Source organism: Protopterus annectens, chromosome 14.part0 (genome assembly GCF_019279795.1).
Source record: "Protopterus annectens isolate FY-2018-M chromosome 14.part0, PAN1.0, whole genome shotgun sequence".
NCBI classification, from domain to species: domain Eukaryota; kingdom Metazoa; phylum Chordata; order Ceratodontiformes; family Protopteridae; genus Protopterus; species Protopterus annectens.
In genome coordinates this window covers 854,386,749-854,400,115 of record NC_056748.1, presented here as the reverse complement: position 1 = coordinate 854,400,115, position 13,367 = coordinate 854,386,749, and the positions used below count along the sequence as shown (strand labels likewise).

The 13,367-nt window shown below is 42.9% G+C and overlaps 1 protein-coding gene across 4 annotated transcripts in view; it reads right to left on the bottom strand.

Moving 5' to 3' along the window:
• The window catches only part of LOC122789298 (nucleolar and coiled-body phosphoprotein 1-like), a 1,070,760-nt gene that overhangs the window by 150,103 nt on the left and 907,290 nt on the right, over positions 1 to 13,367 (bottom strand). The window lies entirely within an intron of this gene.

Below are 13,367 nucleotides of genomic sequence, written 5' to 3'. Positions count from 1 at the left end.
TCTCCTCAGCTGGATCACCACCACATTTCTTGGGACTTCAACATGATCTCACTATAAAGGTGGCTACACCAATTCTCAAACTTCAAGTAGCATCCAAGTCAGCACCTTTACAGACTTCCAGGAATTGAGTTAGCCAGTAACCTATCTCTTGGGAGGATTGCCATTTCAACATGTGAATCCTGGCTCCTCAGAACAGAGACCTTTTAGGAGGGTACATGGGGAAAGTGATGTGATACCTACCACAGCCTTAGGATACCCACGACAGTAACTGGAGGAAATGGAGAGGGTGAACCTTAACAGCAACATTTATACTAACCATAGTCTATTATGAGTTTCTAACACAAATGTACTACATTCTCTGTTTGATCACTGCCACAGTAAGTCATAACTAACACGATTCCCACAGCGCATTATATTATGGGGGTTAGTGACCTTGTGCATGCTGCAGCAGTCCCTGCAAAATGACTGGGGTGAAACCTGCCTGTCCCTGGATGCAATGTCGAGTCTCCGATGTTTGAAGAAATGCCTTCAGAACTGTTTTTAGAAGAAATGTGAGCAGCCAAGCCAATTGTCACTACAGCTTTTGGAATGTGTAGCTGATAACCTTTTCAGAATCTTTACCTTTGGTTACTGTGCTCTTGGAATGTGCCAGCCACCCTCAAACTGTCTAAAGACTGCTTTGTTTCCTTAGCAGACAGTAAAGTACAGGAAATTTCCCAAAGTCCTTGTTTTTCTTTTCCTAAAATTATATAAAACAGATATCCAACACCGCTGCAAAATAAATGACACTGAGCACTGAAAAAACTAAAAATGTCAGACAATAATAAAACCAGCTCAGTGACAACCTCTGGCAGTTAGAAGTATTTACCATAAAGTGTCTCTTCAGACCAAAACAGTTATAAATCCATAAAAAGGAGAAACAATAGATAAATCCTTGGATAAAACAAATTTCCTTTATTTCGACAAATATAACAGGTAAGCGCTTTCACCAAAATGGCTTCTTCAGACCTCTATGATGTTAGACTGCTATATACTGGCTCTATTTATACATGAAGCAATAAACCTGCTCAACCATAATTGCTTAATTATCAATTAAGTTAGAGATATACAGCCAGGAAATATATGCGCTTGCAGTCTAATTATCCATTTCGTTTCATTCCTTTCAGTGAAATTCCTGACATCACCACCTCGTACATTAGGTCTATTTATATATATTACCATAAACTTGAATGTATGAGAGACATCTGCAGCTAAAGTTTGTTTAGATAGTGCATTTATACCAGATTTGACCCGTATCTGGTACAGATGCTCTCTAACCCTGTCTCGGAGTCTCCTGTCAGTTTTTCCAACGTAGAACACAGAAGAGCAGCACATGGCAAAGTAAACAACATGTTTGGTGTTACAATCAGTTGTGACATCAAATTTATGTACTTGCAAAGTTATGGGATGTACGAAATGTGTCGAATCAGAAATAAAAGAACAAAAATTACAACTATGACACTGCCTGGTTCCATGACACAGATCAGCTTGAACAGGGTAAAAACCACTAATGGAATGACATAACTGTCTGAATAAATTCTTCTTGTTCTTAAAGAACTGTGGTTGATCAACAATATTTCTAATCAAGGGATCTATGGTTAATAAACTCCAGTGTTTAATTATTATGTCCTTGATACGATGGAAATCATGAGTAAAGAACAAAGATATTTTCTGTTTGGTGATATTACTACTTTCAGACTCTCTAGATACTAAATACTGACTACACCTTTGTTCTGAATAATATGGGCATGCTTATATTCTCAATGTTTCGGAAACTTTGACTTATCTCACTATCTTTATATTTCCTAGCAACCAATCATTAAGGGGAGGCAAAAAAGAAAAGCCCCAGTAGGAGAGTTGAGGGGACCCACTCTGAAGATGATGTGGGAAAAGGTAGCGACCACGTAGTGCGGAATCTTTCACATAGACAGGTAGATAAATATGAGATAGAAGTCCTTAATAAAGGGCTTTCCTTTATACAGACAACCTACAGTAACATTCCAAATACTATTTTAGATGTCAAACTGTTTGCACGTAATGTTCATCTTAAATTGATATTTAATAATGCAGAGAGTACTACGCATGTTCCACAACTTAGGAAATCTAGCGTCTTTGTTCCTAATTTACATCTATTAGTGGATGTTTTGCAAAACTGTTGAAGATATATATACTAACTCTAGAGGTATGCAACCCAATACTAGAAAATGTATCCTTCCAGCAGAAGAGAGCATTGAATAATATAAGGAAAGATATTACAATCAGACCAGCAGATAAAGGTAGCCCACTAGTTATCTTAGATGCTACAGAATATTATTATATGCGTGAAATGTTGAGTGATACCACTTTTTATGTTTCTCTTAGGAAAAGCGATATACAAAAACGGGTCTCTAGTAGCTTGTATGATTTATCTAGAAGTGGTGTGATTAACACCGATATGTTGAATTCTCTACTTGTTGCACATCCCTTAATTCCCATTATACAAGGACTACCGAAAATACATAAAAATCCCATGAGACCACCTATGACACCCAGAGTCGCAGGCAGGGGGTGGGTTACTGAATCCCTCTGTGTTGGTTGAGAAAAATGTTGAGACCTGTTGTTAATTTAAATCCAGTTATTTTGAGAGATACAAAACAATTTTTGCTTGATTTATATAGAGAAACAGTAAATATACCTGTTGATTTGCCGTATATATTAGTAACTATGGATGTCAAATCCCTTTTTACGATGATACCCAATCAGCATGGTATACACAGTGTACATAGGTATTTAACCAACTATACCGATTTCTTGGATACTAAAATTGATTTTATTTGTAAATTACTTAGATTAGTGTTGGAGAACAATATATTCTTGTTTGACAATGAAATATTTCTACAGAAAGATGGTGTGGCTATGGGCACTTTGTGTGCCAATAGCTACGCCAACCTGGTGATGGCAGTAAGGGAGAAGGACAAATTATTCCAGTTTATCTAGCTATAAAGAATCTGTTATATTCTATAAGCGCTTTGTAGATGGCTTGTTTTTTCTCTGGAAGGGAAGTGATGTTGAGTTGAATAGGTTTTTTGAAGTGAATTCACTTACTGATTATTTAAAATTTACCATTTCAATGTCCCGAGAAAGTATTCCTTTCTTAGATGTATATATTGAACGTCTTACTAATAGTAAGTTAAATACATGGGTCTACAGGAAACCATGCTACAGGAATACATTGCTACATAGATATAGCATGCACCCCGGATTTATTTTTTTATAATATAGTAAAGGGACAGGCTATCAAAGCCTCCGGGTTAAACTCACTTCAGTCTAATTTCGAGGAAGAACTTGTTGATCTTAATGATAGATTGGTTGCTAGGAAATATAAAGATAGTGAGATAAGTCAAAGTTTCCAAAACATTGAGAATATAAGGTTGAGTAAAGCATGCCCATATTATTCAGAACAGGTGTAGTCAGTATTTAGTATCTAGAGAGTCTGAAAGTAGTAATATCACCAAACAGAAAATATCTTTGTTCTTTACTCATGATTTCCATCGTATCAAGGACATAATAATTAAACACTGGAATTTATTGACCATAGATCCCTTGATTAGAAATATTGTTGGTGATCAACCACAGTTCTTATTTAAGAATAAGGAGAATTTATTCAGACTATGTCATTCCATTTGTAGTTTTTACCCTGTTCAAGCTGATCTGTGTCATGGAACCAGGCCGTGTCATAGTTGTAATTTTTGTTCTATTATTTCTGATTCGACACATTTCGTACATCCCATAACTTTGCAAGTACATAAATTTGATGCCACAGCTGGTTGTAACACTGAACATGTTGTTTACCTTGCCATGTGCTCTTCTTTTTCTGTGTTCTACGTTGGAAAAACTGACAGGAGACTCAGAGCCTGGGTTAGATACCATCTGTACCAGATGCGGATCAAATCTGGTATAAATGCACTATCTAAACAAACTTTAGCTACAGATGTCTCACATACATTCAAGTTTATAGTAATATATATAAATAGACCTAATGTAAGAGGTAGTGATGTCAGAAATTTCACTGAAAGGAATGAAACGAAATGGATAATTAGACTGCAAGCACATATATTTCCTGGCCTTAATGAAAAGATACCCATTAAGCCAGCACTCAAAAATAGGAGGCTGACTTACAAGTAAATATATTTATGTTTTTATGAATGTATTTAAAAGTTATGTATTTTATATTCCTTTCCTTTTGTTCTTATAGTTTTTAGACCATGCATTCTGAGGTTTTAAAATGTTTAGTTTGTATCTCTAACTTAACTGATAATTAAGCAATTATGGTTGAGCAGGTTTATTGCTTCATGTATAAACAGAGCCAGTATATAGCAGTCTAACATCATAGAGGTCTGAAGCCATTTCGGTGAAAGCGCTTACCTGTTATATTTGTCGAATAAAGGAAATTTGTTTTATCTAAGGATTTATCTATTGTTTCTCCTTTATATGGATTTAGGACTTTGGTTTTTGGTCTGAAGAGACAGTTTATGGTAAATACTTCTAACTGCCAGAGGTCGTCACTGAGCTGGTTTTATTATTGTCTGACATTTTCCCTAAAATTAGTTGTCTTTACACATTCAAGGAATGTAGTTATTACCTCACTCTTTTGGACAAATACTGCAACTGTATGGACTGGTTTGCTGTAATCTCCAACCACTTTTTTGTATAAAGGTGGTGGTTACAGACTGTCCTTGTGGAACAAAAGCTGCTTACAAATGAGCCTGAAGTTTTGAACTTGTTTTTGATACCTCCTACAAAAGGACTGCCTTCCAGATTAAAAGTTTCAAGGGGGCCATGTAGTTGGTTCAAATGGAGCTTGGGTCAACTTCCCCAGGACAAAATTAAAGTCCCACATGGGTTCACTAGTCTCCTAGGTGACCTGTGATATTAACACTTCTTACAGGAACTACTCAACTGCAAGCAAGAAAGCCACAAAGGATACAGAATATGTTCAAAAGCATAGACCAGTCCTGCTCCAAAAAGCTAAGACTGACATTACAGTTTTGTGACGCTTGATAAATTGGGGTTTTTGTTCCTCTTCTAGTACGAAGAAAATCTTATCTAGGCAGTACTTCCAAGTGTAAGGTCTCCAGTTTTCTTCATGATTTTAAGAACATCCTTTGATATCAGGCATCTAGAAGGTAAAGTCAGACCAAGTAAGGCGCTCTCTAGAGTTCTAGTGGATTTGGGAGCACCAAGGACACCACAATTGAGTGAAGGGGAACACGCTAAGCCCTTACCATCTATCATTGGGAAAGTGTGCTGCCTTTGCCAAAAAGGTACCATCTATAGCCCCTCCTTTACTTTCTGGGTAATCCTGGGGAAAAAGTTCATAAGCAGAGTAAAGAATGGAGCACATCCCCATTACGCAAACACTATTTAACACTCTAGAAAGTACAGTTGTGTACACTTACCATAAATGTAGATGTTAGAGTGTATTCACTGTTGCAGTCATCACACTTGGGTTATCTGCCTGCAGGTAGCCCTCAGTCGGCCTGAATACCAGGGACTTAGTATTTCTGCGCTGGTTGCTGTTGCTCCAAAACTGATGCCAGGGGTATAAAAACAAGCAGCAAATGCCATTACATCAGTTTTTCTTGCACCAAATGTCAGGAGCCCCACCAAATAAGGAGCTAAGTTATGGTGGTGAAAAAACACCCCCCAGTAAAAAGTAAATATCAATACCCCTGAAAGGGGAGAGTTAAACATGGGAGAGAGCGCACGACAGACACAAGGGGGCTGGAGGGAGGGAAACCAGGACTGCAACAGTGAACACGCTAACATCTACATTTATGGTAAATGTACACAACTGTACTATGCTCTTAGTATTTCACTGTTGCAGTCATCCCACTTGGGTAGATTCCCAAAGCGGAGGAAGGCTGGAGGCAGTCAAGAAGAGTTGGGGCTGGCTAATATGCCTTGGACTGCTGTTGCAAAACCTGCCCTGGATTTGGAAAAGATAGGCAGGTGGTAATGCTTGGAGAAGGTATGTACAGAACTCCATGTAGCAGCTTTCAGGATGTCCCTGGTAGGGACTCCCCTGAGGAATGCTGTAGATGTAGACTTTGCCCTAGTGGAATGTGTTCTGACCCCCTGAGGGGTTGGTTTCCTATGGTGCTTGTAGCAGAAATGGATGCAGTGTTCTACCCATTTAGAAATTGTTTGCTTAGAAATGGCCTTGCCTTCTGGCCCTGGTGCAAAGCTGACTAGTATCTGGTTAGATTTCCTAAAGGGCTTAGTCCTATCCAGGCCGAATGTGAGCGGTCTGTGCACGTCCAAGGACTGCAGGATCCTTTCCTCTATTATGAGGATTAGGGAAGAAGGTTGGCAAATGGATAGGATTGGTTGAGAGCCACACTGGACACCACTTTAGGCATAAAGGGTTAGTCCTGAGGAAAACCCTGTCAGCATAGAAAATGAAGGGTTCCACAGTCAAGTGCTTGTAGCTCACTCTTCTGGATGAAGTGATGGCCAGAAGTAAGGCTGTTTTCTAAGAGGAATTTTAACTCTGCTGACGCTGCAGGCTAAAAGGGAGGTGGAGTGAGCTTTTCCAGTACAAAGTTAAGGTCCCAAGCAGGGGTGGGTGCTCTCCTTGGTGGCCTTAAGTTGTTTTGCCCTCTCAGGAACTGTTTGATAAGAAGGTGAGGGAAGAGAGGCAGCTCAGTGTTGTAATGAGCCAAAATGGCAGATCCATGGATCTTAATGGAGGAGGACAAGCCTCTCTGGAGTAGATCTGACAAGTAATCCAGGATTAGAGGCAGGGAGGGCAGAGTTGTGTCCTCTCCTTTAGATTGAATCCAGGAGCAGTACCTTTTCCACTTGTCATAGGATTTCCTTGTACTGGGTCTTCTGGCCTCAAGGATGACGTCCAGCACCTGCTTGCTTAGGCTGGTTACTGGGGTAGATTTCAAGGAATAAGCCAGGCTGCAAGATATAGGGCTTGCAGTTGCAGATGCAAGATCTGCCTCCCCCTGCTGAGAGAGCAGGGTTGGGTTCTGGTGTAGGTGCCAGGCTGTGCAGGAGTGGGTACCAGTGCTTGTGTAGCCAGTTCAGGGCAATCAGAATTGCTCTAGATCTGTCCTGTCTTATCTTGAGCAATACTCTTGGGAGAAGGGGCAGAGGGGGAAGGCATAGATTGAGAGGTTTACCCACTGGAAGGATAGGGCAAACACTTTCAAGGCCCTGCTGTGAGGTGTCCAAGTGCAGGCTTTGCTGAGCTGATGATAGCAGGGGGAGGCAAAGAGATCCACCTTTGGGGTCCCCCATTTCTGGATCAGAAGGTTGAAGGTGTTGGGCTCTAATTGCCACTTGTGTGGGTCTAGGAGATTTCTGCTTAAGTAGTCTGCCAGCGAGTTTTGTTTGCCGGGCAGGAAGTGAGCCTGCAGATCGACCTGCATGTCTAAGGCCGTGTTCCACATGGCCATGGCTAGCCTGCAGAGTAGGTAAGAGTGGGTTCCCCCCCTGCTTGTTGATGTACCACATCACTGTGGTGTTGTCTGTTTTTATTAGCAGGTGTCCTGGGGACAGTAGGGATCTAAAGGCTATCACAGCTTGCTGCACAGCTAGCATCTTTTTTTGGTTGTTGTGCAGATTAATTTGACTTGGGCTCCAGTGGTCCTGAATGCATTTGCCGTCCACAGTTTGATGCGTCTGTGGTTAAGGTCTGGACGGCGTGGGGTTGAGTAAAGGGCAGTCCCTTGTTGTGGTTGCATGCTGTTGCCCACAAAAAACTCTGTCCTTGGGCAGGGTATGATAGGAATGACCATTTCCAGGTCCTGAGAATGTTGGCACCAAAGACTCAAGTACGACTGAAGTTTCCTCATATGCAGCATGGCATATGTAATTAGTAGGATGCATGAGGCGATGAAGCCTAGGGCCTGCAGGATTTTTCTTGCAGACAGCTGGGTTGTGGTGGCCATTAGAGTAAAATAGTCAGATAGGCTTGTTTTTCTGGAGTGAAATATGCCACCTGGGATGCTGTGTCTAAGCTTGCTCCAAGGAATACAATCTTTTGACTGGGGACTAGTTTTGATTTAATTTCATTTCATTGATGGTGTATCCCAGGGAGGTTAGAAGGTTTTTACAAATGTCAGGTGCTGCAACAGCAATTCCTGCCTGCCTGAATCAGGCAGTCCTAGTATGGATAAATTTGAGTATTTCTCCGTTTGCAGTAAGCAATGGCTGGGGCCAGACATTTTATGAATCTCTGGGAGCAGCAGATAAGCTAAATGGAAGTGCAGAAAACTGATGATGCATAGATCCTGCCCTGAAGCGTAGGAATTTTCTGCATGACTCCCTTATAGGGGATATGAAGACAGGCTTCTTTTAGATCTAGGGTGGCTCACCAGGCGTCTTTGGCTAGCATAGGCAGAAGCTGCTGCAGGGTGAGCAGTTTGAATTTTGGTACCACCAGGAAGGTGTTGACAATTGAAAGATCTAGGATAGGACGCCAAGTGCCCTCCTTTCTAGGTACCAGGAAAAGTCGAATAGAATCCTTGACCTATCTGTTACGCAGGAAGAGGTTGAATCGCCCTTATAGATAGAAGGGACTGAACTTGGTTTTGTGCCTCTGCCCATTGGTTTGGAGGGAGGTCTGGGAACCCAGTTGGGGTTGGCAGTGAATGGAAGTAGAATTTGTACCCCTGGGATACAATGTCGTTGACCCATCACAGTCTTTGGTGATGGAAATCCAGTTTTTTGCATGAAGGGCAAGTTTTTCTCCTAGGGGCACAAGCAGTTGGGCAGAGGTGGGGAGTGCAGTAGAGAAGTCATTAGGAATTATTTCCATAAGGGGGTGGCTTAGCACTCCCTGCTTTAGAGGTGGAGGCACTCCATTGCTTAGATCTCAACATACCCAGAGACTGTAGTCTGGGGGGGGGGGTCTGTTTCCCCGGGGTCTATTCTGAGATGGCCTTGAGGGGGGCTGGAAAGGACCAATGTTTCGATAGGCAAAGCCTACTGAATCTAGGAGGCCGTACTTGCAAAAATTCTTTGTCTGTATAGATTAACCTTTTCTTCCATTTTTTTTACAGCCTCTTCTGCTTTGTTGCCAGCTTGTCCTTGTTCAAAGGAGCATCTAGTAACGTTGATTTGATATGATCTACAAGGTCTGCTCCTTAAGCCAGGCATGCCTTCTCAGTACAGAATCAGTGACTGCTGCCCTGCAAGATGCTTCTGGGGGGGGGGCAAAGCCACTGCTGCCCTGCAAGATGCTTCTAGGGCATCAAAGCCACACTGCAACGTATGCTTGGTGACTTGGCTTGCAGAATGCATAAGCTCTTGCAATTCTTTATTTTCTGTAGCTACTTTTTTCTTGTTACATAACATGTTGTTGGTACTACAGCATGTGAAATTGACAATTCAAAGCCCTAACGGCGAGTGTTGCAGAGGTATATACTTTCTTACCCTATCTGTCCAAAGTTTTGGAATCCCTGTCAGAAGGGGTGGGATTCTTAGCTGTAGTAGCTTTGATACCTTTACGTTCCCAGGGAGATGACCACTGGGTAAGCAGTAGGATTTTTTTGAAAAGGAATTTGAGAGAGAGTCAGGTACTCTGTCTGTAGTACCTGTCTGGTTTCCTAGGAGCAGGGGGTAATTAAACTGGATTCCATGAAGACATCCTCAACATCCAGGACTGGGGGTATTGGAAATGCTCTCAAAGTATGTAGGGTTTCACCAAAAGGAAAGTCCTCTGGAGGAGAGGCAGAGGGAATGAATTCCTCTGCATCTGAATCCTCGTAAGTAGATAAGGGCAGGTCTTCATAATCAGATGCCTCAGAGTCAGACTCTGTCTGTTGAGACTGCTGGGGACTGGTCTTTTCCTCTTAGCAGAAGGCTGGCTTCCCCTAATCAGCATAATAAGGTTTTCTGCCATTTTAAGCATTTGATGTTATGGCAAGGGAGCAGGTGCATGTGCTTGGGTCTTCAATTTTCTAGGCATAGCATGTACTCTTGGCCTTAGAAACCCTGTAGTTTTAGATAGAACTGAAGATGCGAAAGAAGTCGCCAGTTTGTGTCGAACATCGGCAATGCAAAGTACTTCCTCAGAAGCTGGTGCCTGCTCAGTGGCTCCGGACCCATCCAAGATAGAGACATCTGCAGGTTCCATAGTTGAAAAGTCTTGCAGCATACCGGACTCTGAACGGGTCTCGGTAGAGGCTTGCGAATCCACTGAAGCGAGCATCAGGGGCTGCAAAAGCGCCAGAGTACCGACGGATTGGCGACTAGCTTAACGGAAGCGTCGGCAGCTTTGGACCTGTGCAGTCCGCCTGTCTTTATCCTTACTTTTTTTCAGAATATCTGTAGTCAGATGGCTTACAGTAACCATTTTGAAATACGGAAAGAGAATGAAAGTATTTAGTGACCAAACAGGCCTGACGACGGATGGCTCAGGCATTGAACAAAGCGCAAAACTGACTGCGAGCTACGTCATGGTCTGGGCCTAAACAGGTGATGCAGCAAGAATAAAAATCTCGGTGTGGTATTTGCTTTCCATAGGCAAGACAATTGTTAACTTTTTCTGAAACTGGTTAGAGCAAGAAATAAGTTATCCCCAACGGGGTACTTAGCTTTATAAGACTTCAGGATGATTCAATTCGTAAACAAAAAACTTGGGTAGTGTCCGACCAGCACTTGTACAAACTGCTTCTGCTATGGGCTCCTCGGCAAGAAAGACTGATGTAATGGTGTCTACTGCCTGTTTTATACTCCTGACTACCTGAAGTCAGTCCTGCAGCAACAGCAAACGGCGCAGAAATACTAAGTGTCTGGTATTCAGGCCAACTCTGAGGGCTACCTTCTGGCAGATAACCCAAGTGTGATGACTGCAACAGTGAAACACTACGTACAACTGTGCACACTTACCATAAATGTAGATGTTGAATGTATTCACTGTTGCAGTCATCACATTTGGGTTATCTGCCTGCAGGCAGCCCTCAGCCGGCCTGAATACCAGAGTTTTCAGATTTCTACATCGGATGCTGTCGCTTCTTCCATGACGTCAGGGGTATAAAACATGCAGCTGACGCCATTACATCAGTTTTTCTTGCCCAAGATGTCAGGTGCCCCCACAATAGGAAGCAATTATATGGTATGGTACAAACCATCAAAAAGCAAATACACACAAAAAATATACATACCAAACAAGGAGGAAAGGTAGAGCCAAGAGAAGTCAGGGGGCTGGAGGGAGGGTAACCAGGACTGCAACAGTGAATACACTCTAACATCTACATTTATGGTAAGTGTACACAACTGTACTATGTTCTTCATGTTTCACTGGTGCAATCATCACATTTGGGTTGATTCCCAAAGCTAAGGAAGAGAGGAGGTAGTTAAACAGCATTAGGGCCAGCTATTAAGCCCTGCAAGACTGCTGTGGCAAATCCAGCTCTGGATTTAGATAAGATAGGCAGATGGTAATGCTTGGTGAAGGTGTGTACAGAGCTCCAGGTAGCAGGTTCCAGAATGCCTATGGTAGGGACTCCTTCTGAGAAATGCCGTAGAGGTAGATGCAGCCCTGGTGGAATGTGATCTTATCCCCTGTGGAGTAGGTTTTCCATGGTGCTTGTAGCAGAAATGAATGCAATAAGCTATCCCATTTGGAAATGGTTTGCTTTGAAATGACCTTCCCCCTCTGCCCCTGCAGCAAAGCCAACTAAGCAGCTGGTCAGATTTTCTGAGAGGCTTAGTCCTGTCCAAATAGAATCTAAGTGGTCTGTGCACATCCAGAGTGCAGTATCCATTCCCCTTTGTTTTGTGGATTAGGGAAAAAAGTAGGCAAATGAATGGACTGGTTTAGGGCCACACTAGACATCACCTTGGGCATAAAGGAAGGCTTAGTCCCAAGGGAAACCTTGTCTACATGGAAGATAATGAAGGGTTCCCACTGCCATGAGGGCCTGTAATTCAGACACTCTTCTTGCTGAAGTGATGGCTAGAAGTAAGGCTGTTTTCCAAGAAAAGAATTTCAACTCTGCTGTTGCAGCTGGTTCAAGGGGGTTGGGGGGAGTGAGCTTTTCCAATACAAAGCTAAGGTCCCAGGCTGGAGTGGGAGCTCTCCTGGGGGGTCTTACATTTTTGGCCCCTCTAAGGAATTGTTTTGGCAAGGGGTAAGAGAAGAGGGGTGGCTCAGTATTGTGCTGAAATGGCAGAGGCATGAATCTTAGTTTACGAGAAGGATGGGCCCTTGTGGAGCATTTCTGTTAAGTACTCTAAAATATGAGGTAAGCTGGGCATCGTTGTGCCCATCGTCTGAGCGTGGCTCCAGGAACAGTATCTTTTCCACTTTTCAGCATAGGATTTTCTGGTACTTGGCCTCCTTGCCTCCAGAATGACATCCCGCACCTGCTTACTGAGGGATGCTAGAGAAGAGCTCATGGAATTAGCCAGGCTGCAAGTTTCAAGGTTTGAAGCAGAGGGTACAGAATCTGGCCCACCTGCTGGGACAGCAGGGAAGGGGTCTGAGGCAGGTACCGTGGGAGCAGTGTCAGACTGCGCAAGAGGGGGTCCAGCGCTGGCTTGGCCAGTCTGGTGCAATCAGTGTAGTTCTTGGCTTGTCCTGTTTGATCTTCAGTAGCACCTTTCAGAGGAGAGGCAAAGGGGGAAAGGCATAAAGAAAGGCTTTCCCAGGTAAAGGACAGGGTATCCACTTTCCAAGCATGACTGTGGGGAGTTCTGGTGCAGAATTTGTTCAAATGATAGTTCTGAGGGGAGACAAACCGGTCTACCTCCGAGGTCCCCCATTTGTTCAAGAGGTTGAATATTTTGGGCTCTAGATGCCATTCGTGTGGGTCCATGAGATTTCTGCTCAAGTCATCTGCCAGTGAATTTAGTTTGCCTGGCAAGAATCGAGCTTGTAGGTGCACTTGGTTGCTCAAGGCTGTGCTCCACAGAGCCATGGCTAGTCTGCAGAGAGGGGAAGAACGGATACCCCCCTGCTTATGTACCACATAACAGTGGTGTTGTCCGTCTTTACCATTAATTGTCCTGGAAGAATGTGGTCCTTGAAGGCTGTCAGAGCATTCTGTACAGCTAACATTTATTTTTGACTGATATGCAGGTGCATTTGACTTGGGTTCCATTTGCCGGATGATTCAAAAGTATTTCCTGGCTTTCTGCCTAAATTAGACAATTGTCTAGGTATGGGTATATTTGAATATTTCTTTGCCTGCAAAATGCTATGACTGGAGCTAGGCACTTTGTGAATACCCCTGGGTGCAGTAGATAAGCCAAAGGGCAGTGCAGAGAACTGATGGTGCATATAGCCTGCTTTGAAGAGCAGGTATCTTCTGCAAGACTCCCTAATT